Source organism: Acinonyx jubatus, chromosome D2 (genome assembly GCF_027475565.1).
Source record: "Acinonyx jubatus isolate Ajub_Pintada_27869175 chromosome D2, VMU_Ajub_asm_v1.0, whole genome shotgun sequence".
Classification (NCBI taxonomy): Eukaryota; Metazoa; Chordata; class Mammalia; order Carnivora; family Felidae; genus Acinonyx; species Acinonyx jubatus.
The window spans coordinates 26,092,945-26,115,722 of record NC_069393.1 but is presented as its reverse complement, the minus strand read 5'-3'; the positions used below and the strand labels follow the sequence as shown (position 1 = coordinate 26,115,722).

The following is a 22,778-nucleotide window of genomic DNA, read 5'->3' as shown; positions in this document are numbered from 1 at the left end:
AATTCAGTCATTTTTTTTGCCCAAGAGTACCCCTGCTTATGAACTAAATTATGATTTTTTTTGCATTTAGATAAAAAGCATATCTCAAAAAAGTTCCAAAGTAATATCATGCAGAACATGTTAGAATAGATTTAAAAATTGTACAATATCCATCCAATGAAATATTTATGGCATTGAGAACAATCGAGTAGATATGTGTGAAATAACAGATAAATGTCAAAAAAAAAATCCAATGTTGGGCTGCTGGGTGGCTCAGTCAGTTACACAGCCGACTCTTGATTTTTGGCTCAGGTCATAATCTTGTGGTTCATGAGATTGAGCCCTGCCCTGTGAGCATGGAGCCTGCTTGGAATCTCTCTCTCCCTCTCTCTCTGCCCCTCCCCCTCTCACATGCTCGCTTTCTCTAAAAATAAATTAAAAAATAAAACTTGAAAATAATTTTCAGTGTTGAGTGAAAAAAGCAAAAGGTAATAATCCATTTAGTATAATACTACTGATACAAAATTCAACACATACAAAATGTAACAATATTATATTTAAAAACACTCATTTATCGTAATACTATTTTTAATATTTTTATCATTTATATTCATTTATGTTTTGAGAGATACAGAGACAGCATGAGCAGGGGAGGGGCAGAGAGAGCGAGACAGAGGGAGAGTGAACCCCAAGCGGGTCGATGTGGGGCTAAACTCACAAAACCATGAGATCATGACCTGAGCTGAAACCAAACGTTGACACTTGAACTGACTGAGCCACCCAGGGGCCCCAGTAATACTATTTTTAAAAGCAGAAGACTCATAAGCGCAAAATTTAGAAATGCACTTGATATTAGAGGAAAGACAGTAGGATTCAAAGGGCACTTGAGTATTGAGAGCTACTTTTTCAGCTCGTTTGATTTTCAGATGTGTTAGTTTTATATGTAGATATTTGTTGGTTATTAATATATCCACATATGAAACCATATATGATATCATATATCCAAGATGATTCTTGGTTGAGATTACATAGGTAGATAAATTCAAAAGTTGGCAAGTAGAACTACGGTTCAGTTGACATTCTGGCCATTTGTATTACAATCAGGCTAGTTTTATTCAATGCCAAAAACCACAGATCGGAAAAACAATGGCTTTCATCTTTGATTTTATTTTCTTCAGTAGTTTCATTTCAAACGGAGACTGGTGAATTTCTTTTTCGTTCTCAATAATTTTTCTTGCCTTTTACTTGTTTCCCATCTCCCAGAATGGAACCCTACTTTGTAAAAATTCAGAAACAAAATCTATCAAGCATTAGCTTTTTTTATTTTTTTTTAACATTGGGATGAACATTTTAATCTGACAGTAGCACATAATACCACACAGGCAGTACTTCTAGCACCAAGAGTCCCCTTCCAGTTTATAAGGAAGTTATCAAAAATAACCAGATTTGCTAGAGCCTGGTCCCCTGCCCCTGGAAGGGACAGGGAACGGAATGGGCAAAGCACTGAGGTCTGCTTTTTTGCCACTCATAGATCCAGTTCTGAGCTCAGCTTTTGTAATCTACCAGCTCCTCAGGCTGAAACCGCAAGCCAGTCTCCTTCTCTGTAATCTCCATGGAATTGCTGCATGGATAAGCTTCTCCTGCCAGCTTGGATGCACAAGTTTCAACAGATGATACTAGGCATGGAGCCCACAGGATTGGTCTCCCTGAGCATCACTCAGACTGTCTCTGCCACATCCAGCCCCTCTAAGATCATGGCAACCACAGGTCCTGATTGCATGGACTTCACCAGGCCAGCAAAGAATGGTCAGTTCTTTAGGTCAATGCAGTGTTCCTTAAAAAGCCTGAATTAATCTCATAGCAATGAAATGGAATCCTTTTTGCTGAAAACACTTGATCTCCCTAACAAGGCTGTGCTGGACCCCATTGGGCTTGATGGCAATAAAGGTGTGTTCGCTGTTGGCCGTGACCCCTCTAGCTGCTCCGGCTGCAACCAGTGGCAACACTTAATGTTAGCTTTTGATGCCACGTATCATTTTCATGTCCTCCACTGGACCATCAAAATAACTGAAAAATTGCAGGCTCTTAAGTGGCCACGTAATTAAGACCAAATATCACGGCTTTGATCTGCCTGGCCTCATGAATTCAGAACCGATGTGGACTTGGGTGCCTAGCCCATATCCACATGGGTAATGACGATAAAATGCCCTTTTTGTAATCTACTCCTACCATGAAGTACATATGAGCCCCGAGGAAAGGAGATATTGTGAGAGTGGATCCTTGGATACACACAAAAAATACCTCAACTAACTTAGATTAAATTACTTTCTTCTGGTGGAATAACAGCCTGAATTACAAATGAATTTAGTTATTCAAAATGAAAAAAAAAAAAAAAAGAGAGAGAATGTCTCTTAAAAGCTGAGGTTTTGCTGGGTTCCTGGGTGGCTCAGTCGATTAAATGTCGGACTTCGGCACAGGTCATGATCCCACAGACTCTGAGTTCCAGCCCTGCTTCGGGCTCTGGCTGACAGCTCAGGGCCTGGAGCCTGCTTTGGATTGTCTCTCACTGTCTCTGCCACGCCCCTACTCATGCTTGCTCACCCTCTCTCAAAAATAAATAAACATTAAACAACTTTTTTTTTTTTTTTAAAGAACTGAGGTTTTGCTTAGGAAGATTTATGCCAAATAAAGATACTTGAGGCATAGAAAATTTGTTTGTTATGCTTTTCATCCATAAACAAAGCCTGATAATAATTTCCTTTTCCATTTGTTTTGAAGATTAATAAGAAAAACAAAATTCTAACTGTTCGGGCTAGCTAGTGACTTCTGCTTAATCCACACAGAGCCATTCACAGATAGAATATGACTATTGGATGTGTTTGCATTATAGGTTTTGCCATAACAAAATTGAGGGTGAGACCTGTGTGATATAGCTAATACCTCCAAAATTCTTGGGCTAAGGCATATTTCTGAGCTTCTCCTGTCCCTGATTATCAACTGGGCATATAGTCACTCGCAAATTCCATAGCATTTTTGTGATCAGTTTTTGACCCAGGGACTTTAGTTATTATCTGTTTACAAATTTGTTTCACATTTAGTTCATGGAATACTGGAAAACAACAGTAGTATTATTTTAAATTAATTCCAACATCAGTTTAAGATCTATAAATTTTGTGAAGCATTTTCTGATTAAAATGTACTGAAAGAGCTAGCTGGTTTATTCTCCTCCAAATTACTCTTGCCATAGGCACAGACACACTGAAAACTATGAAATTTCAACTGTATTTTGTATGGAAAGACATATACTTAGTTTGTCACTAGAATACAAAGAAGGCCAGAGTGACTATAGCAAAAGGAGAGAAAGGAGAATTAGGTCCAAAAATGGGGCCAAAGTGGAGTGGTCATATCCCATGAAGATGTGTAACCTATGCATAGTTTAAATTGTAAAATGAGGTAAAACATGCTAGAATATTTACACTGAGAAATGTGATCAACTTATTCAAGGATCACCCTGGCTGCTAGGTGAAGAATTGAAAATGGAGTGCAGTGCAAATTGATGATGCTACTAAATTTATAATGCTGAATATTCTAGAAATATAAAATCTTCTACCAAAGAATTATGATTTGGTCTACCAATATGTTAAAAAACAATATAGTATTGATACAAAAATTGATAGATGAGTTGACGATTTAAAGGTCCTTGGGGCAAAAGTTGACAGAGAAAATAGTGGAAAAGAATGACAGCTCAGAAATTGACCAATGTGTACATAATATATATATATATATATATATATATATATATGCATAAGTTTTAAAATACCCAAATTAATTACATTCAGTAATAGTCAAACATTGCTGAAAATTTGGGCCACCTGCATGGCTCAGTCTGTTGCACCATCCGGATCTTAATTTTGGCTCAGGTCATGATCCCAGGGCCATGGGATTAAACCCAAGTCAGGCTCCATGCTGAGCAGGGAGCCTTCTTAAGATTCTCTTCCTCTCCCTCTCTCTCTCTCCCTCTGTACTTCTCTGTGGCTTATACTTTCTCTCTCTCTAAAATAAAATTTAAAAACAGCACAAAACATTGTCAAAAATTAAGAAATAATATAAAAAATGTCATTCACATCTTATATCTGAACTTATAGTTTAAAAAAATATAAAGAAAAAGATGTGTCTATATATGGAATTTTGTGAAGGAAAGTATTTCCTAAACATATTAAAATTCTTTTAAAGCGACATAGATTTTTAAAGATTATAAAATCACAAAGTCAAAAGTAAAATTAAATGATACATGTACAATAGCAAAACAGTTAGACAACCATGAAAAAGAATTAGTATCTTTTTTAAGGAAAATTGTCTTATCAAACACAAATGCAAATGGTAATACATCTACAGAAAAGAAGTCCAAGATCATCAAAAGAAAGGAAGATCAGTAAGAATATAAAAATTCCAAATCGTTGTTTATTAAATGTATGCAGATGAAATGAAAACAAATACTATGTGATCATGAGGTGTCAAATTTTCTCTTTTCTAAATATTTTTAAGACAGAGAGAAAGTGCGCACGTGTGTACACACACACACACACACACACACGTGCGTGCGCTCGCACGGGGGAGGGCTGGGGGGAGGGGACAGAGGATCTGAAGCAGGCTCTGTGCTAACAGCAGAGAGCCAGACACGGGGCTGAACTCAGGAACAGTTACATCATGACCTGAGCCTAAGTTGGGCACTCAACCAACTGAGCCACCCAGAGGCTCCTCAAATTTTCGAAATGCTTGTTCTCTCATAAACTGCTAGTGAGAATACTGACTGATAAAAGATTCTTTAGAGAACAATTAGAATTTTAAAATTATGTATTTTTAACTGTAATTACATTTCTACAAATTACGCTGTAAAAATAGAGGATATGTTTAAGGATGTCCCCCAAACAATATTATATTGAGGCATTGGAAATAAACAAGTTATTTAAATAAAGTATGGCAGGACAGGATTAAATAATGTGTAACCAATATTATGGATATTTTCAAAAGCTATTCATGATGCAGACTACTTTCTTGAATGCAATGTTACCTAAAATTCAGGATGTAAAATGATTGCAACCACATTAAAATCATGCATGTGCTTAGATGTGGCAATGAGGGCAGAGTGTCTATAATCATGGCATTAAAGGCATTTGCTCTGCCCTCAAATTAGGAAGGCCTGGATTAGGGTTCTGAAACCTGCCAGCTGTGTTACCTTAAGTAATTCACTCTCTGTGACCTTGGCAATATTAATATGCGCCTAAGCTTGGCTTTACAGAAAATGGAATAATAGTAATATATGGCACTTTGTGAAAATTTATTTCATGATATCATGAAAAGAGAGGAAAAGAGAGCCAATAACAGTGTTTTACATTTTACATATGATTTCCATTTTGTACGTAAGAAACATTTCTGTTTCCACCAAAAAAATTAAAAAAATTTGAATATTTGCTGTATTTTGGAAGCCTTTTTCTACCCCTTTCATCATATCCCTTACAGTTGCTCCCTACAAGCAGCTGTTCTACTTAAATTCATGTCGAGCATTCTTTTGAGCTGTATTAACTGTCTGCTTTTGAACTTTATGCATTTGTGAAAATACCATAAAGTTTCAAACGTAATTCGCTTCCTTTTCTTAATATTACATTTTTAGGATTCATCATGGTTGACACGCATGGCTTGTTGATTTATTTGCACTGTGCATACTATTCACTGAATGAATGTATGACTATTAATATAATCATTCTGTTATTGATGACATTAGGCTGTTTCCACTTTTTTTAGATATTACAACAAACATTCTTTTTTTTAAATTTTTTTTCAACGTTTATTTATTTTTTTGGGGACAGAGAGAGACAGAGCATGAACGGGGGAGGGGCAGAGAGAGAGGGAGACACAGAATCGGAAGCAGGCTCCAGGCTCTGAGCCATCAGCCCAGAGCCCGACGCGGGGCTCGAACTCACGGACCGCGAGATCGCGACCTGGCTGAAGTCGGACGCTTAACCGACTGCGCCACCCAGGCGCCCCACAACAAACATTCTTATATATGTCTTCTATGCACCCATGCCAGATTATCTATAGATATCTATAGAATTGAAATTGTTGGGTTGTGCGCACACACACACACACACACACCTTAAAGGAGAGGTGTACAAAACAATACGAGGCTCCTGACACTATTCAAAACAGAGATAGTTTTGTAGAGAGGGAGCTTTGTCTGTAATGCCAAGAACTTAAAATTAACACATCCCCACTAGAAAATGATATGTTCTAACAATGCTTTTGTAGAACCCAAATGTTCTATCTGGCTGACACATTTCGCATTTGAGGTTACTGATGTGATAGTATCTCCTCTCGTGGGTACTATTTTCCCCGCCCATATCCATGCTTTAGGCACGAAGTGAAAGAAACAGTGATTTCTCAAATAGCAGATGTTTCAGGCAAGCCATTTTCTTTGTTTAAGCGTAACATCATCAATTCATTATCAGCATTATTGTTGACGATATATACTCTCTTAGTTTATAAAACCTAACCAGGTATCAATAGCTCAACCACCATCAGCATTTCCTTGACTGCTTTATGGTATGGATTGAGTGGGCTGTGTATTAATTCCAGTTTTGTTTTAATGATACAGAGAGACGTGCTCAGGCTTTTAAATTACTGCAGCAATGCAGCTGGAAAAATTTAAGCAATTTCACCTCGAACCGAGGTAAACAAATCATTTTCACCCCCTCTTTTCAGCTTTCATTCCTTCAAAAAGGTATAGGACAGCAGCCTTTCTTACAGCATATTACAACATTAATTATTCTCTGGATAAAAATAAGGAATAAAGAATACAGTGGGTGAGGTATTTTTAACTGGATTTGAACATGGATAATTAACAGACAAGAAACGATGTTTCTGCTCGTAACTAATTTTTTATTATAATTTCTTTTGTTGGAAAATGTGCAAAACTTTGGTTTCTCTCAATCTCTGAATGGCTCCCATCTATTCTAAAGCTGAGAGAAAAATCTGTGAAATGTTTAGAAAAACTTCCTAAATATTAGTGTCTTTGGACACTAATGTGTTCATTGTGAAAAGAAGGGGGGAATCACATAAAAGCGATTCCAACTAAAAATAGCTATGCTATGTTGGTTTAGCTGAATTATAGCCAGGAGAAAATTTTAACAGGAGAAGGGATGAGAACAATAGTCATCATTCCAGACTCTAAAAAAAGGACAGAGGAGTATCCTGGTATAAGCTGTAAAAATTTGTATGATTTTTACAAATCTTTTTTTTTTTTTTTTTTCAAATGGATACTGCTGAAATAAGTCTAGGTTTGCCTTGAACATGCAGGGGCACACACTCTGAAGTCTTTCCCTTATTTACCAGAGTGACCATGGGTCACCATGACTTGGACTGTCTGAGACCGTCCTAAGGGACAACCTTGGTGAGGATGGAGAAGGTATAGTTGAGGACAATTGACCTAACTAAATAAGGTAACTAAAACAAGGCAAGGCACTTTTCTGTATTAGACATCAACCTGTCTGAATGTATGAGAAGATCTAAGTAAAGATCGTATCTAAATTGATTTTAATTTTTCTCATGTAACAAGAACTGAAAAGTATTTCATCTGGGGCCAATATGGTGGTTTGAGAATGTGGTCAGTGACACAGTACTGTCAAAACTTCCACTCAGTCATCTTGGGATGGTGGTTTATATCCTCCATCTTGTCACCTCATGGTTACATAACAGCTGCTTTACCACCACCATCTTCATTTTAGGAATAAGTGAAAGGGCATGCCAGTGAGAGGCCCTTCTCTTACAAAGGACTTTCCTAGGAGGCTCTTCCAATGACTTCTACTCTCATCTTATTTTTCACAACATTATATTACAACAGACGTCTTTCTTCCCACCTTTTGAAAGAACTATTACAATTGTGAAATAAGATGTACTGAATCATGTTGGTAAACAGATCTTTTTTCACGAATTAAAAAAAAAAAATTATAACCAAACTCCTACATGCAGAGGGCACAATATAGTTGCCAAGCTGGGGGTGGAGGAAAGGGGGAGATGCTGGTCAAAGGGTAAAACATTTAGTTATAAGGTGAATAACTTTCAGGGATCTAATATAAAGTCAGATGACTATACTTAACCATACTGTATCGTACACTCGCAAGTTGCTACGAGAGTAAATCTTAAATATATCATCATTAGAAAAAAGGTTATTGTGTGAGTTGATGCAAGGTGTTAGCTAATGCTATAGTTGTAATCATTTCACAACATTTAAGTGCATCAATTCAGCACATTTTGTACACTTTAAATTTATGCAATATTATATATCTCATAAACACTGAAAAAAAGGAAACTATTCAAAAACTGAGAGGGGCACGTGGGTGGCTCAGTCAGTTAAGCATCTGACACTTGATTTCCACTAAGGTCATGACAGATCTCATGGTCCTGAGATTGAGGCTGGCATTGGGCTCTGTGTTGGGTGTGGAGCCTGCTTGAGATTCTCTCTCTTCTCCTTCTGCCCCTCCCCTCTCTCAAGAGAGAGAGAGAGGAGAGAGCAAAGTTATGATTAATTTTATTTGTCCACCTGGTAGGTGTTTTTTGGATGACATTAATGTTTAATTTGGTGAACTCTGAGTACAGCAGATTGTTCTCCATAGTGTGGATGGGCCTCATCCAATCAGTTGAAGTGTTGCATGTAACAAAAAGGCCAGCCTCCCAATTCTCCAGAAAACAGCTGGTTGGCTTCATTAGTTCTCCTAGATTTCCAGTCTGCTCATTCACACTGTGTATTTTGTACTCATTAACTTGTGTAATCACATGATCCAATTACTTACAATAAAGCTCCTATTTAGGCACGTATTGTATTGTTTCTATTTCTCTGGAGAACTGGAATAATATGAGAGTCATATGAATGGAGTCAATGAACGGAGCTCCACATGCATGGAGCTTTATGTCTTCTCCAAGCTCTTCCATTCCTATGATGATATTTTTTCTTGCCCTTGATCAGTATTTTACATTCTTCTTCATACAGATTTTCTGCTTTTCTTCTTAAATTTATTCTTAAGTACTTGAAACTGTCTTGTTTTCCATCCGTCGCAACTCCTGATTATTATTTACAATCATGCAGGCTCTTTTTTTCTGCATATTAATTTCATACCTAGCCACTTCACAAAATCATCTCACTTTTTGTACTAATTTTACATAGAATTATTTTTAGAATTTAAAGCTTACAAAAATATTGAAAACTAATGATAATTTTATGCCAACTTTTTAAAATGTTTACCCATTATGCTGTCTCTTTCTTAATTGCTTGACTAGTACCTGCGGTATGATAGTATCCTTGTCCTTGACATTAAAAGAAATATTTCTCAAATGTGATATAATATTTTAAAATAACAAGTAAAATAGTAAGCTTTTGCAGGTTGAAGCCACCTTTTGTCTTCATATTTCTAGCCTACCAAAATCACCACCATGACTACAAATATAATGGTATACAATAGGTATAAAAATATAACTTTTAGTGAAATAAATGACAAAAACCATGAGGTCCATTTAGCAACCCCTTTCTACCATCACACATTATAATCGCATCAATATCCTCAAGACATCTGACTGCCAGTCACCTTGTTTCAAAGTGGGCAGAATTTCCTCTCTTGCTCATTTAGTGTTACAGTTTTGCAGAGGAGATCTCAAAGATCACATCTTGTGCTCTCAAGGTCAGAGAGTATTTCCGTTAAATAGTTCTTTCTGTGATCATGTTATTACTTACACATGTGCCAGGTGAATGGTGGAGGTTTAGACCTCTCAGTATACCGCCACTATTCCCTGCATCACGAATTCCATCCTCTTCAACAACCAGCCACCCGAAGTGGCCTTATTGGCATATCTACTTCTTTCTCCCCGAAGAACATGTTCTTTCAGCAGCGGCTCCAAACCCTCCATTGCAAGGACATTGGATGTACTACTGTTCTATTTTTCATAGTTTTAGGCACAATTATTGTGTCCCTCTGAAATTCATATGTTGAAGCACTAATCTCCAAAGTGGTGATATAGGATGTGGAGCCTTTGGGAAGTAATTAAGTTTTTATGCCATCACTAGGGTGGAGCCTTTAGAAAAAGAGAAGAAAATACCAGGATTTCCTTTCTCCAGCACGTGAGGCTATAGAAGAAGGTGACCGTCAGCATCCGCAATCTGGAAAGAGGGCCTTCACCGTGAGTCAAGTCTACTGGCACCTGGATGTCGAACCGCCTAGCCTCTGGAAGTGTGAGAAAAAATTGTGTATTGCTGAAGCCAGCCAGTCTATGGTATTTTGGTAACAGCAACCCAAACTGACAGACGCATATGTTCTCAGATTTTTCTGAAACCAGAGGTGAAGTTAAGCTAGGAAATCTTGCCAAAATACATACAGCATTCCATTTATTATATTTTTGTTACACAGATGGCACACAGAGGCTCAGGGATTAAGTAAACTCTGAAAAATCAATCACCTAGCTGGTAAGTGTTAGAGCCGTGATTCATACCCAGAACTGTCTGAAGCCAAAGCACTTGTTCTTTCTAGTATACTACATTCTTTGTAAGAACTGGAATATAGCTGGGGCACCAGGGTGGCCTAGTTGGTTAAGCGATTGACTCTTGATTTTGGTTCAGGTCACGAACGCATGGTTTCATGGGTTCGAGCCCTGCCATTGGGCTCTGAACGCTGACCACGCACAGAACCTGTTCGGGATTTTCTCTCTCCCTCTCTCTCTCTGCCTCTCCCCCACTTGCGCTCTTTCTCTCAAAAAATAACAAACTGGAATAGAGCCAAAAATATAAAAAATGTTGCCATTAAATTGTATAAAATCAATAACAATGAATCAAATTACATGTCATCATAGAAAACTAGCACATTGGAGCTACACGCCTATCTATGGAGTTTGGCACTAGGGTGGACAGACTATCTTATCTTAAAAGAGAGAGAATACTGTAAGAAATATTTTGAGAGATTTCAAATACATAAAAATAGAGAAAGAATGCAATAGAGCCTATCTTCTCCGTGGACACGTCATCCAGTTTCCACAACTACTATCCCATGGCCATCCCATACCATCTTCTCCCTGGCAAGGTATTATGTTCCAGTAGATCCTAGGCTTCCATTCCATTTCACCTGCGAATAGTTCAGTAGTATCAATAAAAGATTAGACTTTAACAACAACATAAAAATGATACCATAACCATATCCTTAAAAACACACTGAACAATTATCACTAACAGTCAGTGAAGATTCAAGTTTCCCCAGAAATCTCAAAAATGGATTCTTTGAATCAGGATCTAATCAAGATTTTCTCACTTTAAATATATTTTAATCTCATTTTTACTCCCTACCTTTTTGTTTTCCCTGTACTTTTTTGTTGTTGTTGTCATTAAGAAACCATGTTGCCATTACATTACTTTGCTGGGGTTTACAAAATTGTGACATATTAATTCAACTATTTTTCTTAATTTATTATATGAATATTTTTTGTAAAAAAAAAAAATCTCCCTTAACTGTTTGAACACCCTGAAGTCAGAGGTCATACAACACAGATAGGGTAAAAATTCGACTTTTCCTCCCATAAGTACTATTTTTTAGGAAAGTAGCCAATGAGGTGTTTTTTTGTTTGTTTTTGTTTTTGTTTTTTGTTTTTTGTTTTGATCTGCAAACTATTACAAATACTTAGATTTAAATATATTTGATACAATTCACTCTAAGACTATTACTTTCACTGCTTCCTAAGTAGTCCTATTTTTGGCCAATAGTAGTCTCTTTACCTTTGTTCCTGGACCCTCAGTCAATTTTCATAACTACTTTGCATTCTGATCCACCATGTTATGGGAATCAGGCTTATCTTGCATGCTTCCCCCATTCTTGGAATCAGCCATTTTTTTCATACATCTTTGTATTTATTGGGAAGTAGTTTTTCAGATACCGTAGTCTGGTTTATGGGTGTTCTTTGCTACTATTTGTGTTTGTTTTGGAGAAAATATACCCTAATTCATACTTATATCTCAAGATTAAATTTGGGAGAATAGGGTTTTGTATTTGATATGTTTGATTTAGTTTGCATCTATTTTCTCTAATGATAATAATATTGCATCGAATTATGAAATTTATGATAACTAGTGAAACAATATATGACATAATAACTTAAACATTTAAAATTTAATTATGTAAAGAGACGTTAATAAAGTGAAAGATAAAGATAATATGAAATGTCATAAAAATCCCAACAGCAGTGTGTATTCCTGTGTGTGTGTATGCATGCGTGTGCATGTGCAATAATTAAAACATTTGTTTGGAAGTACAAAGGATTTTAAATAGCTAAGCAAATGTTTAAGAAAGAAAAAAAACTTTTTTCCAGTTATCTGTTCTTAAAATAGTGCATAGTAGGAGGAGTACAAATTACTATTTTGTAAAATCATTTGAAATATTCTTTTCTGGGATTTTTTGCCATCTTGATACACAGGATATTTATTTCATTTTGGCTTTAATTTTAAAATTCAATTAATTTTTTGAAATATATGTTAATTTTTATATCTGTATTTGACTTTGAGGTCATAAATGTTCCACATAGTTTTATCTATCCATACATATATGTATTTACAAGTTATAAAGTCAACTTCACAAATTAAGGTATAGTTAGAGAAATATAGGCTCTCTTTGGCTTCTACTGTTTTTCCTATTTTTTTCCTTTCTCTTTTTTTTTAATAACCATGGGCACAATATTTCTTTTAATTTTTTTAATGTTTTTTTTGAGAGAGAGGGAGACAGAGTGTCAGCGGGGGAGAAGCAGAGAGAGAGGCAGACACAGAATCTGAAGCAGACTCCAGGCTCTGAGCTGTCAGCTCAAACCCATGAGGCTCAAACCCATGAACCATGAGATCATGATCTGAGCCAAAGTTGGACATCTAACCGACTGAGCCACCCAGGCACACCTCTTTGGTTTTCTTACAAAATATTTTGGAGATTACTCCATAGAATTTGGATAGCACTATGTTTACACTGTTTCTTACTGGCAAACATTTATGCTGCTTGTGGTCTTTTTGGTAGCACAGAAAAACTACAATGGAGAGCTTTCTGGAAAAGTCTTTCCAACTTTTTCTGGGTATATCTACAGGAGAGATTTCTTGTATGTGGGATCACTGTATCAAAGCTTGAATGTATAGGTAATTTTATTAGGTACTGTGTGATTCACTTCCATGAGTGCTGTGTGATTTTGCATTCCTCACTGCAATCTGTAGAGTGTCTATTCTCCATAGGAACATAAATATGTTTTCAAGTTTTGTGATTTCTGCCAATGTGATACATACATATCTCTTCATAGTTTATTTTGAAATTCTTTTCAAGTACAGTTGAGCATCTTTTATGTGATCAGGAGCCACTTCACTTATATTTATTTGTGACCACTCTGATTACATGTATGTAACATTTATAACTTTATTTATATTATTATATATATATTATATATAATATATATTATATTATATATAGTATATATATACTATATATACTATATATAATATATATTATATATATTATTATATATAACTTATTTATATATACATATATAAATATATATAAATACATAAATATATATAATATATATAAATATATATATATATAAATATATAACTTAATTTATATTAAGTAGATGATAGAAAGTGATGAATGGATAAGTGGATAGATAGACAAAGAGTTATTAACTATTACAAATTTAATTATTTTTCTTTAGTTATTATTTTATTTGCTTATGATGCTCCTGTCTGCAATGCTTTTTTTTCAGCATCACTAAGTCCAAATTATCACTTCTTTCTTTTTTATATCTAAATTTTAACTCATAATTATAAAACTTTCTTTATATAAAAGTAATATAGCATTCAGTTTATATTTTCTCTAGCATTTGTATGGGTATAATTTATACCTATAAAATTGCACACTATTTTAAATGTATAATCTGATGAGTTTTGACAAATGAAACGCTTAACCACTATTCCACTTGATATTATAACCATTCCATCATTCCAGAAAGCTCCACTGCAGCATTTTACAATCTCTCAACCATTTTATACTATAGGCAACCACCTAACCACATTTTATCTAGACTGATGTCTTTGGTATTCATCAGTGATGAGAGTATCTGAAATTCTTTTAAAATATTGTTGATGATAAACATTTCTATTCCCAACTATTGGTTATTGTAAATAAAGATTTATTGAAATTCACGTGAAATACTTGTATGAAAAATACTTTCTTTCTCTTGGGAAAACACCTAGGCGTGGAATTGGTAGCTCCCATGATAAGTGCTTTAGCTATGCACAACTTGCCAAACTTCATTTCCAAAGTGTTTGTTCCATTTTATAGTTTGAGCAGCAATGCAAGAAAGTCTTAAATGTTTCACATCCTCCCCAATACCTGATATTTTCAATCTTCCTAAATGTAGCCCATGCAGTGAGTTTTTAGTGGTATATCAAAGTGTTTGAAATCTCCACTTCTCTGATTACAAATTATGTTAAGCTTACTTCAAAGAGCTTATTGGATATTCATAAATCTTTAATGAAAAGTCTTCTCAAGTCTTTTTCACTCGTCTGAAAGCTTGTTGATTTTACTATTGAGTTATTGGAGTTATTTATATATTATGTTTAAAATTCTATTGTTTGGTATATGAACTATGAATGTATTTTCCTAGTCTGTGACTTACTCTTTTTCTTTTTTATAGTATTTTTTGAGGAGTAGATTTAAATTTCAATGTAATTTACTTTTCTTTTAGGTCTACAATATATTCCAAGTGTTTGCTGCTGTTGTTGTTGTTTTTGAGTATGGTGTTAGGCAGGGGTCAAGCTTAGAGTCTTTCCATAGATATATATCCAGTTGTTCAGCGTCATGTATTGAAAATACTAAACATTAAATATTTAATGACATTTGTGCCTTTGTTGAAGATTAAATGACTACATATGTGTGGGTCTATTTCTTTATGTTCTGTTCTTTTGATCACATGTTTTTAATTACTCTATGTCTTGAAGTAAAGTAGTTTAAGTTCTCCATCTTTACTCTTCACTATTTTATATCCTTTGCATTTCCAAGTGAGTTTTTTAATTACCGCCCAAATCTTCAGATGTGTGCAAGTGCACGCACACCAACACACACGTGCACCTTTACACAACCACTAGGATTTTGATGGCACTTTCTTTGTATCCTTACTGAGGAGAATGCATCTCTCAAATCCTTGAGTTTTCTAATCACTGAACACATTATGTGTGTATATTTTATTTGGATCTTCTTCAAATTCTTTTAGTAACATTTTGTTTTTCTTAGTGTAGGAATACTGAATATTCTTTATTAAATTTGTTCCTGAGTATCTTATATTAAACATTTTTTTAATTATTTTCCAATAATTGTATATCACCTCAATTTTTGCTGCTGACCCACGAAATATCATTGAATTTTGTAAATTACCTTATATCCTGAGGTTTTCTTTAATTTAGTTATTGTCCCATCAACTAAGTCAGTGAATTTCATCCCTGAGGAAATCTTCTCCTACATAGTTATATCCATATATCTCAATTGCAGAAAAGATCCAGAGAGGAATATTGGTTGGAAGGAAAATAATATTTAAGGAATTTGATTTATTTATTTTTCTTATCTGAGTATCATTGAAACACAATGTTACGTTAGTTTCAGGTGTACAATATAGTGATTCAACTTCTCTATACATTAAGCTATGGTCACCACAAGTGCAGCTACCATCTGTCACCATACAATGCTATGATATTATCACTGCCCATATTCCTTGTGCTGTGCCTTTTATTCTTGTGTTGTGTTCATTTTGTAACCGGAAATCTTAGAAAAGAATACAGGCAGTAATTTCCCTGACATTGGCTATAGCAACGTTTTTCTGGATATGTCTCCTGAGGCAAGAGAAACAAAAACAAAAATAAACTCGTGGGACTACCTCAAAGTAAAAAGCTTTTGCATAACAAAGGAAACTATCAGCAAAACAAAAAGGCAACCTGCTGAATGGGAGAAGATATTTGCAAATGATGTATCTGGTAAGGCGTTAATATCCAAAATATATAAAGAACTTATACAACTCAACATACACACACACACACAAATACGATTAAAAAATGAGCAGAGGACCTGATAGACATTTTTCCAGAGAAGATATGCAGATGGCCAAACAGACACATGAAAAGATGCTCAACATTATTAATCATCATAGAAATGCAAATCAAAACCACAATGAAATATCACCTTATATCTGTAAGCATGACTAAAACCAGAACGACAAGAAATAATAAGTGTTGGTGAGGATTTGGAAAAAAGGAACCCTCATGCGCTGTTGATAGGAATGTAAGTTGTTATAGCCACTTTGGAAAACAGTAAAGAATTTTTTTTAAGTTTATTTATTTTGAAAGAGAAAGAGAGATGGGGGAGGGGCAGAGAGAGATTGAGAGGGAGAATCTTAGGCAGGATTCATGCCCACTGCAGAGCCCGACTCAGAGCTGAATGTGGGGCTCAATCTCACCACCATGAGAGCATGACCCGAGCTGAAATCAAGAGTCAGACACACACTGATTGAGTCACCCAGACACCTCAAAACTGTATGGAATTTTAAATAGGTTATTGTTTCAATATAAAATTGAGGTTATTAATAAAATGTCTATATATTTCCAAGGACATGAATTGAAAAAAAATTTGATAGACATGAAGCTAGAAGAAATATTTGACATTGTATAACAGATAACATATTTTACTTATCATTGCTGGTATTACACTGAAAATTTTGGATCTACTCTTACGCATCATTTTATTTTTTAAGTACATTTAAATAGCTCCAAATTTTAGCCATTTTGAGAGAGTGAACGTTCTACATAGTATTCATTGCAAAATGGAGATATTTATTTGGTAACTCCTTTTTAATTTTTTTTTATTTCATTTTGGTAAGAACATTTAACATGAGATCTGCCCTTTTAGCACATTTTATAAATCTTTTCTTTTTAATGTTTATTTATTCAGAGAGAGAGTGAGAGTGGGGGAGGGGCAGAGAAAGAGGGGGACAGGATCCCAGGTGGGCCCTATGCTGACAGCAGAGAGCAGGATGCCGTTCTCAAACCCACAAACCATGAGATTATAACCTGAGCCAAAGTCAGATGTTTAACTGACTGAGCCACCCAGGTGCCCCTGCCCTTTACCACATTTTTAAGTATACAATAAGTGTTATTGACTGTAGGTACAATGTTGTACAGAAGATCTTTAGAGTTGATTTATCTTGTTATAACTGAAACTGTATACCTGTCATTAGCAACTTCCCACATCCCCCTCCCCCCACCTCTGGTAACTAACATCACACTATTTGAGTCTATGCATTTGCCTATGGTAGATACCTCTTACAAGGGGAATCCACATTATTTTTCTTTCTAAGACTGGCTGATTTCACCTAGAATAATGTTTTCATTTTTTTTTTCTTTCAATGTTTGTTTATTTTTGAGAAACAGAGACAGAGCATGAGTCAGGGAGGGGCAGAGAGAGGGGGAGACACAGAATCTGAAGCAGCCTCCAGGCTCTGAGTTGTCAGCACAGAGCTCCATGTAGGACTCAAACCCACAAACCGCGAGATCATGACCTGAGCCACCCAGGTGCCCCTAACATAATGTTTTCAAGATGGCTCCATACTGTCACAATGGTAGGATTTCCTTTTTATTTTTTTAGGTTGAATAATGTTCTATTATATGTATATGCTGCATTTTCTTTCTCCTTTCATCCATCGATGGATATTTAGGTTGTTTCCACATCTTGGCCATTGTGAATAGTACTACAGTGAACATGGAAGTGCTAATATCTCTTTAAATTGTTTGGATAAATGCCCAGAAGTAGGATTATTGAATCATATGGTAGCTTTATTTTTTATTTGTTTGAGGAAGCTCCATATTGTTTTCCTTAGTGACTATACCATTTTGGATTCCTACCAATAAGGTGTAGAGGATTCCAATTTCCTTACATTCTAGTGCACACTTGTCTTTCATGTTTTTTTTTAACGTTTATTTATTTTTGAGACAGAGAGAGACAGAGCATGAATGGGGGAGGGTCAGAGAAAGGGGGACACAGAATCCGAAACAGGCTCCAGGCTCTGAGCTGTCAGCACAGATCCCGACGCAGGGCTCCAACTCACAGACCGTGAGATCATGACCTGAGCCGTAGTCGGCCGCTTAACCGACTGAGCCACCCAGGCGCCCCTTGTCTTTCATGTTTTTTTGTTTGATAGTAGCCCTCCTAACAGGGTGAGGTGATATCTCATTGTGGTTTTGATATCCATTTCCTTGATGATTATGTTGAGCAGATTTTCTTATACCTGTTTGTTTTCTATGGAGAAATACCTATTCAAATTCCTTGCCCATTTTAAAATCAGGTTAGTGGGGTTTTGTTGTTGTTGTTGTTCTTGTTTGTTTTGTGTGTGTATGTGTGAGCATGTTGTTTTTTGTTTTTTGTGGGGTATTTTTGCTATGGAGTTTATTTGATAACTCAGATTTTTTTCTTTTTTTTCATTTTTGCATATATATTTTGCATAAAGTAATCATATACACTGTTGTTTTTATCATTAAGATTCTTCCCAATTTTTTTTCTTGGATTTTTACTCTGTAAAGAGAGACTGATGCTTTTTTTTTTGAGAGACTGACACATTCATAACTTCAGTCTTTTAGTAAGTGCATAAACTTCATAAACCCTGGGTATAGCATTGAAAACCTGCCTAAGGGATCACTGAGGAGGTAGGAAGGATTTCTGAATTCTCTTAATGCTAACAGATTTTATGCACTTTATCACCATATACTGTGATGTTTTCTACAAGAAAATGAAATAGTTTTAAATCATGTTTTGAAAAGATTACCAACTCACATTTTGGAGAGCATGCTCTGATTCCTTCAGTAAGTCATCTGGGCATCTGTGAAATAAAGAATTTGGACTGAATGATTGAGAATTCATCTGTACAGTTTTGTGATTGCTTAACTTCTTACAGAGATAGAAATTTAAAAGCTGCTGTTATCTTATTGTAATTAACAAAACAGAATACGGTGGAGTCAGCCATTCCACACAGTGGATTACCATCACACATCACTTGGGTCAACTAACCAAGGCTTTATTTTGCTTTTTAAATGCTATCTCATTGGGTAAATAAACTGGAAATTACAAAATGTGTTTATAATTAAAGGATCTTAGCTCATTCAAAAATAAGCAAGTCTCAATATATGACTTTACTCAATTTCTATGTGTTTTCAAATTATTTGGTTTCATGCACATATTTATGCTATTCTATATTAATCTTTATTTTTCCAGTTCTGGGACTAAAATCTGCACCTCTTACTGTTCTCCCTTTTCTGTTATTACTATCACATATATCCCAGGCAACACTGAAGAAAACTTTACTCCAATTTTACCTTCTTTTTTCAAAAAAAAAATTTTAACGCTTTTTAGTATTTATTTTTGAGAGAGAGAGAGAGAGAGAGAGAGCATGAGCAGGGGAGGGGTAGAGAGAGAGAGAGACACAGAATCTGAAGCAGGGTCCAGGCTCTGAGCTGTCAGCACAGAGTCCGACGTGGGGCTTGAACCCACAAACCATAGGATCATGACCTGAGCCAAAGTCAGACGCTCAACCGACTGAGCCATTCAGGTGCCCCAATTTTACCTTCTTTTAATGCACATCCAGTTAATCATGATATCCTAGAGCTTCCGCTACTAGAAGCTGATACCATCCAGTTTTTATCTTTATTAAATGAAATTTAAAATAATTATGATAGCATGATCAGCTCAGATCTATGTAAATTTACCTTTACAACTTTCTTCAAAACACTCTCTCCTGATTTGCCACACATACCTAATTTCTCTTCCTTAATGTGTCTTTCTCTCTACCCATCACATGCCCACCTGCATTTATTCAGATATTTTCTTTTATACTTGATGTATATTCCATTGCTTTCTATTTAAAACAGTCAGTAAAGGGATACCCACTTCTTACACCACCTCCTTCTTCATTGACATCCATTACTTAAAGATAATTTTCTCTCTTCTAAGGCCTTTGACACTTTGTTTGCTATTTATTCACTAGTTAATTTTTTCATGTATTTATTTGTTGACTTGTGCTTGTTTTGTCCATCTGGGACATAGAAACATGACACATTTTTCCTCTACCTGTGTAATTTCATTATCTCACTTAAGTTTCTCAGTGATATTGAAAAATTGGTCCTATTATTATCGTTTAGAAGATTAGCTAAATGAGGCTTGGGAAAGTTAACTAAATTGTGAATGGTGATATCACTAGTATAACCACAATGGTGAGAACTTAAAGTCAAGTCCTTGCGCATTCTGCATATTGTTTCTGTTGCTGTAATTTCCAACAATGCTTCATTATAAAGAAGTCTTTTCATTGAGATTGTTATTTTCTAAATGAAATTCCTCAAGAATTGTGATCCCCAGGAAAGCCTCATTAGCTGCGCCTTGAGGAGGATTCATCTCATCAGTCAACCAAATACCCAGCATAATACTATGTCTTTGGGAAGATGTAAGAGCCGCATTTTAGAATTTTCAATTTAACTAGGAATATTTGACAAAACTGATAGAAACGAAACATATCACATCTATCCCTCAGTCCAACGATTCTGATATTTTCTTCTGCCAATGGATAAAGGCCATTAATAGAAATATATTGAATAAAAATCATTAATAGAAATATACTTTTATTAATTTTATGGAAAAATAGAATACATCTCATCCTAAACAAAAAATAAGTCAAACAATTATTACAAATAAAAAATATCAGCAGAACTAAAAAAAGTAAGTATGTATAAGTAAAGAGCCATTTGAACATGAACATATAGTTTGTGCATAATATGGAATATGATAGCATTATGCTATAATCACCAGCAAGGAAGAAAGAAGCTGGCAGTGTGTGATGGGTGGTGGACAAGAGATATGAAAGAATCATTTGTAAGAAAGTGCAATCATATTTTTTCTCAAGTTCATTAATTTTTTCAATAATTTAGGACCTTTGGTTATACTTAATATGTACTTAATATGCCCCTTTGAAACAGCACACCTGTATCCCTTGGATAAATACCTAGTAGTGCATGCTAGGAATTTACCCAAGGGATATAGGAGTTCTGACGCATAGGGGCACTTGTACCTCAATGTTTATAGCAGCACTCTCAACAATAGCCAAATGATGGAAAGAGCCTAAATGTCCATCAACTGATGAATGGATAAAGAAATTGTGGTTTATATACACAATGGAGTACTATGTGGCAATGAGAAAAAATGAAATATGGCCCTTTGTAGCAACGTGGATGGAACTGGAGAGTGTTATGCTAAGTGAAATAAGCCATACAGAGAAAGACAGACACCATATGTTTTCACTCTTATGTGCATCCTGAGAAACTTAACAGAAGTCCATGGGGGAGGGGAAGGAAAAAAAAAGAGGTTAGAGTGGGAGAGAACCAAAGCATAAGAGACTCTTAAAAACTGAGAATAAACTGAGGGCTGATGAAGGGTGAGAGGGAGGGGAAGGTGGGTGATGGGTATTGAGGAACGCACCTGTTGGGATGAGCACTGGATGTTGTATGGAAACCAATTAGACAATAAATTTCGTATATTTAAAAAAAATACCTAGTAGTGCAATTACTGGGTCACCGGGTATTTCTACTTTTAACTTTTTGAGAAACCTCCATACTGTTTTCCAGAGCGGCTGCACCAGTTTGCTTTCCCATCAACAGTGTAAGAGGATTCCCCTTTCTTCATATCCTTGTCAACATCTATTTTTTACTGTGTTGTTAATAAAAATGACATTTTAAAAAAATTTAAAGTTTAGAGATTGAGTTAACAAAAGAAAAATTTACTTAAATATTTCTGGGTGTACTTTCATTAAATCACATTTTTTAAAATATTATTAAAATTGTTTTCACTAACAGGCTACAGTGAAAAAGGTATAAAGAGATTCCATTACCTAAATGTCCCCAAACATTATAACAAGGAAGTGTAATTGTGAGGGGTCCTTTGAACCAGTAGGGTGCTTTTACTTGTGAAGTTATCATTAGTATGAAGACAACAATGTCAATTTTCCTTTCGATTCTTTTATTTTCTCTTATTTCCAAACCTTCTTTAAAGGCAAAGATTTATATGACACATATCGTGAGTTACCTCACAATTTTCTTATGAACTAACATGGACAATTGCCAATTCTATAAAGAAACATCAACCAAAAAACCTTAAGGTAACATTTTAAATAATTAAATTACTACCTACTCCCTCACAAATTAAACTGAAGTTAATTTTCTTGCAAACTGTGTCCCACTGATGATTCAGTGAAAAATGTTTTGTTAAAAACAAAAAAAGAAAAAGGCTCACACACCAGATAAGTTTTAAAATTTTTTTCCTTTCTCCTTTTGCTCTATGGTCCATTTCATTATATTAAAAGTTCCTGCACATTCTCCTCCAGAGAAACCTGTTATGCTTTTTTAATTCTATATTTCCCAAATTCACCATGAAACTATCACAAACTTACCACAAAACTACTTAACGATATTTCACAGAAATACTATGCTCTTCAGAAAAAGCTTGGGTAAAGAGGAACGAGGGACTGTCTTTCCTTAAGAAAAAAAAAAGCCCTAAGAATAATTTTGTTCATGGTAGATTATCTGGCAATTTGCACATTAAGATTTCAGAATAACTTTTATGTATCAAAACTGTAGAATTCTGATAGTCCATCAGGAGTCAAAACACAGA

The 22,778-nt window shown here is 35.2% G+C and overlaps 1 pseudogene; it reads right to left on the bottom strand.

Annotated features, from left to right (window-relative positions):
* Positions 1-1,428: 1,428 nt before the first annotated feature.
* LOC106967184 (nucleoside diphosphate kinase A-like) overlaps positions 1,429-22,778 on the bottom strand; it is a 33,202-nt pseudogene continuing 11,852 nt past the window's right edge.